Below are 6,311 nucleotides of genomic sequence, written 5' to 3'. Positions count from 1 at the left end.
CTTTTATCATATTTCTCTTATAATGCAAAATGTTCTAACAAAAGTCTTCAAATTAAAATTTAAATGATAGGCCAAAAATAGCTTCTTTTTCACGGACTTTAGCGCAAATTAAATGACAACAATACAACGAGGAAATGCTGCCAGCGTTACACTGCCACAGAGACCAAACTTTTTAAATATGTTTTAGTTATCTTTTTATTATGATTATGTAGATTAAGAAAATTGTGAATACTCTATATTTTATTGTTATGCTTATTTATTCAGATCAACTTTTTAGGTACACATATAAACATAGATTACATTAACCTAAGTATTAGAAAGTTAAGAAAAATCTATTCTAATATTTGTATCTTGCTGGTTTTTTGTAGATCTGTTTGCCAGTCGGCAAAGGCCTCCTCCAACCTTTACCATTCATACCCTTCTTGGGCTATGGCTATATGTTATGCTTACTTATAAATATTTAATTAAATGAATCATCAGTTAACGCATAATAGATATTTACCTAATATGTTATCTAAAGAAACTAATATAAGCAATATAATTATTACATTACTAATATCCTGAATTCCTGCGGGAGGAAGTGTTCAATAAATGGTTTTGTTATATATTTTGGTTATATTGGCTATGTTATTGATTAAGGTATAACTTCCCGAAGTTTATGACAGTTTTTTTGTATTGTAAGGCAATTTCGATAAAAAGTGTACTTTAATCGGCTTCGGAATCACACCTTTGTAGAAAAAAATTAAAATATCGACCTTCACGCAGACTTTGTACAATTTAGACGTGATATTACACTTATTAAATGACTTGAGTAGTGTATGATAGATAATGGTACAAACGTATATTAAACATTTAATAATAAATTATATTTATTTTATTAACAGTTTATTGATTATTTAAAACAAAGAAAATATACATTTTTTTTATTGTGACAAGTGGACCAAATTAATAAAATGGGACAAAATTAAACAAAAGTATCTACGTTTACTTAATAATAAATTACATTTACTTGATTAATGAATACTTTATTAATAATTGGCTATTTAATCTAGATACATTGACATGTTGTAATTAAAAATAATGTCAAAACGTTTTACATGTATACGAAATATGTACAAAGACAATGTAGTAAAGATTTTCTTATTGAAGTGATTTTAATAATTTGTATAGTGACATATATTTACACAGTTTCCTTAGATTTGGTCCATAAATCCATCGTGCAATATTTCTGTAGTACGTAAATACGGAAAACTAATGAAATACAGCTACAATATCGATTGTGACAATTGACATTTAAAGCTAATGTCACTATATCTAATCCTGTTGTCATTTATTGTTTATACTACTCTATACTATATTCCTACTTTTAGGAAGTAAATTATTGTGGAAGTAATTTAAAAAACCATATATTATTATTTATCCGTTTTTATAATTATGATTGAGTAAATAATGTCATATTATTTTAGTCTTGTTTCTGTAATAAACTGTTAATAAATATATCATATCGTTTACAATTAATACTAGTCAATTATTATCAAAATACGTGTCTGATTGTTCATAGGTCTGTAGCGGTACGCAATGGTATAGTATATCCCATAGCTGCGCAGGTGTGTGAGCAAAAAACGAAAGGATTCTTTGCAGGTGCGGGATCAGGTGCCGGGATTTGGGTTAGGAGTTCGATTCCCATTGCGTACAGGTGAAAATGTGCTCATAATTACCTTAGATAAATCAAATTGCTTATAATCGTTTTGAATATTATTAATATGAAACGAAAAGGTGGTTTCGCTATTTATTACTGTATCTTTTCTGGTTTTAAGATGCGTCTTGTTGTTAGCTTCTATATCAACAAATCAAACTGATTTTGTTTATTAGAAATAATTAATAAATATCTACATTTTTTAAATAATAAACAACTCAATTATAAGATTCTTTATATATATATATACTAAAAAAATTGTAAAAATAAGTAACGAATACACTTCAGACATATAAGTACAGCAGATTAAAAATAAATTTGGAAGAGACGGCGCATTAGCTGTCAATGTCAGGTGAGTGACGAGGTGACAGCCATTGTGTGGAACCTTTGTGGAACAATAGGCGTTTTTGTTCTGTTTTGATTTCGTAGATATATGCTTAGGCGCGACTTTCAATCCTTCGTGAATTTGGTTCTGGTTTTCTATTGGCGCAAGTAATACTTACGGGTTATGTTTGTAGGGAAAGCTTGAAACAAGAAAAGACGAATCGCCAAACTCTAAAAAAGTTCATCGTTTCTTTCCATTATCGTCATCATTTCTTGAAGTAGGGAGAACGAAAAAGATGAATGGTGGAGTTAAGTAGTTTATGTATCCATTTTGAAACATCGATACACTGTTTAAATAACGCCGCTTGATAGAAAAATAAAATTCAAACACAATTTTTGACACTTTGAATTCATTTTATAATGAAAATGTACATTGAACATGATTTACATGATACGTTTTACGCAAGCCAAGTAATCCATTTCAGAAAAAAAGAGTATTAAAAATATCCATGGCTAATAAAGTGGCATCATGAGCACACTGCACACCCCAATTATACACCCTCACTTTCACACCATCACTCAACACAGCCGAATTAGGTATTACCTATTTATTAACTTTTATATTTTCCATTCGTAAATGTTTTAACCTTATTGTACAAACAATATGTACGATCTTGGCTTATGGCGTATTCCATCTTTGGCTTTGGTTTTTGGTTTATTTATGTAAGCTATAGGAATATGAAATAAATATTTTTTGGATTTTTTAAATTATATTTTTGTTATATTTGTGAAGGATTTCAAACACTTTCAAATGTTATCTTAGTTTTAATCATTGTAACCTTGTATGTATATGTGAGAGAAGAAAATAAAGATTATTATTATTATTATCTTGTAAAGTTGTTAAAAATTGATTAATACGTTTAAAAGTAATCAATGATCCCAAAATATAGACGTGATTTTCTTGTTCATGGCATAAAACAGTTACATTTTTGGTCAGGTTCGTACATCATTAGAGCCATGCTGATCCAGTATAATTTCTTACCGGGAATCAAACCTAAGAACTTGGTAAATAACAGAAAGACAAGGTAGGTAGGTCAGCGTAATAAATTTGTCACTCAACGCTCTCAATAAAGCATTAAAATATTTAAGTGATAATCTTAGAAGACTCTTAGTTCCATTAAAATATTAATTGTCGTAATTTATCTGATATTTTCCTGCAGGAGCACACTCAAAATGCACATCTGGGAGCAATGAAGGACTTGTGTATAGTAAAAAGTCTTTAAACCTCCTAATGTCAGTTTAAAATCGACTCTATGACATTCTCGAAAGGTTTATTTTAGCGTAAAGTTCTAAATGAACCGAAGCCGCGAACACCTGTTTCAACCACAGCGTTTATTTTGGGCGATTCCAAAGTAATTTAGATCGTATTACAAACACATAGAGTCCAAAATAAATAAAGGATTACGTTGCATTCCTGTTGTTAGGGATGTTCGCATAAATTATCGATGTCGCCTTTCAGAATTGGGGATATATTTGTCCCTTTCTAATCACTTGTTTTATTTTATGTGGTTGTAGATACAAGTGATACTACTGTTTGTTTGTTTGGTGACGTTTTGATGCATATATTTTATGATAATAATATGTTATTCTTTTTATGTAAACATATTAGACATGCTATACAAGATATGTATTTATTTTAAACATAAACATTTAAAAAAAAGACATTTGGTTAATTACTATTTATAACATTCACAAATCTATACAAAACAGGATATTTAGTAGATCATTTTTTTATATAACTCAATAAATAATTGTATATTATGTCATTCAGCGTTCACTATTTCTGGGAATTAGGTATTGGCTTTCGGAAGCAAATGCTACTTGATCGACGCCAGGTCACGGGGCTAGTTCATAATACACGAGGTGTCGGCGGCCAGCCGGCGCCACGGCGGCAAGCGCGGCGCCTTCTGTCCTGCAAGTTATGCCGTAAACGCCAAATCACTTTCAACCTTATTGCTTTATATTTAAAAGCTACACTTCGTTATGTCCGATTCAAATCAGCTGTAACGAAGACAAAGATCTTATTTCGAACCTTATTTGCATAAATATAAGGTTCAGATTGTCATCTCTCTGAATAATATTGAATTCATTCCTTTTTCCAATTCCAATCGCTAAGAAAAGAAAGCGTTTTTTAGAAAGAGTACCTAATATTTTTAGCAATATTTCAAATTAATCGCCGCATAATGAGCGATGTGTTGTATAATATTGTCCTACACTTATGTTTGTTTTACTATGGAGGATATTCTTAAACATAAAATATGTTTTATTATCAACTGCAAGTCTTCAATAAAATTAACAAAACATGCCTAAAGCTTAGGATTTTTTCCATACTGAAAAATGTTGTGTTTGTTTGTTATTCAGGAACCATTAAATTCATAATCATGGCTATGGTTTTCTATGAATTAAAAATAAACTGTAATATAAAAGATCTTTCTAGGGACTGATCAAATAGCCAAAGAAATTGGATGCTAAACAAAACGCGACAATATTCACGCTATGCCCCGCGGTCATGGCTAGGTGTCAAAAGCCTTACCTGACCATTTTAACGCCCACACGGAACAAGTTTATACTGGGTCGAATATTTACTATCTCAGGCACATTTTGTTTATTCAGGAGTTATCCTTTCACACCTCTCGCAGTGTTGAGACCGCTACTCAAATTATTGTGCAAATAGCACAAAATTTTCGTAACCCACACGTTCCATTTAATTTGCTGATCCAATACGCGTGGGGATCTTCGATATAATTTTATATTCAGCCTACTTCGAGATTTGCTCTGACATTCGCTCGAACGGTGAAAGAAAACATAGTTCGGAAAGGCTTGCATTAGACCCAAAAATGAAAAAAACGACGACGTGCCTCAGGCACAAGAGGGTGATCGCCAATTTAACAATTAGATTAAAAAATAATCATGAAACAGAAACATAAATCAGAGGCCTAGACCTAAAAATGGTTGTAGCGCCACTGATTTATTTCATTTCTTATACTTCGATATGTATATTGTTACGCTTATGAGTTGAATTTATGTTGTTACCCTGTTTGAGCCCATAAAAATTCACGACAAAACCTGTATAAAACGCTGGAGGCGAAACTTGCTTTTTTTGCATGCCGTTCCTTGAATCTGAGGAAATGTCCGAGCAAAAAGCCGTCGGAACAGGATTTCATATCGACGTTGCCAAATCTGGACGCGTTAAGAGATGATAAAGGGGACGCCGCCTCCATGCCAGACCACAAATCTGGCGTTGAAGAAATCACAGTGCGACCAAACAAAAACACATGTTTTGCCATAAACGAAGTACAACGCCTACCATTTAGGTGAAATCGTCGTGCTTATGGGATTAATTTATATCTTCACTTATCAATTCTGACGTAACTTTAATAGTCATTATGATCAAGCGTCTGCAGTGTTTTAAGATAGTTCAAACTTAACTTTTTGCTTATCGTTATCTAACACTATCAAATTTTGTGTTTCAAGATGTGAAAAATGAACGAGGCAGTTATTATTACAATTGTTTTACTAACATTATTGTTTCACTAAATATAAAAATCTATAAAAAAAATTGCAAATTTGACAAAAAGTCGCAAACATCAAAGTTTAATAGCTAATGCGAAGCAAATGCATTGCTCGTTACACAGTGCGAATAAACGATCGTAAACTATCGTAATGCGTACCGTGAGTCACGGATGCGCAAGTGCACATGTGGACTTGGAAATAGCAAGTTGTAACAAATGTTCAGATCCGAGGCGGTGTTCACGACAAGTCGCCGCCCCGCACCGAGAATGCGTCCGTCTGGTGCTAGTGCTGCGATATATCGATACTTATTCTCTGATATAATAGTAATTGATCAAAAGACTTTAATTGTTCTTCGTTTAGTTTATCTGGAATTAAATGCACTTAGAAGATTGCTAAAGGCGAATATTAAGATATGTTTTTAGGTGTTATAATATTTTTGTAGCCAATGTTGACGCTTCGGTAGACGAGGAAATCGTGAATAATTTGTGTTCCGTCGTCACATAACTTTCTGTAATTTTTTAGAAAAAAATATGTAAAAAATTAGGAATTACTATAATCAGCACAATAATCAGATTGAATTATTATAGTAATGAATTTAAATAATAAAAGCTTGCATCCCGGCTTTCTATATTTTTGTGATGATGTGTATGATAATAAAAATGCCGATGTCAACAAATTATTTTTCTTTATCCTTTCTAGAATTCCTGTCTCCCTCTAT

This window comes from Pieris rapae, chromosome 21 (assembly GCF_905147795.1).
Source record: "Pieris rapae chromosome 21, ilPieRapa1.1, whole genome shotgun sequence".
NCBI classification, from domain to species: Eukaryota; Metazoa; Arthropoda; class Insecta; order Lepidoptera; family Pieridae; genus Pieris; species Pieris rapae.
This window is presented reverse-complemented; position numbering follows the sequence as displayed.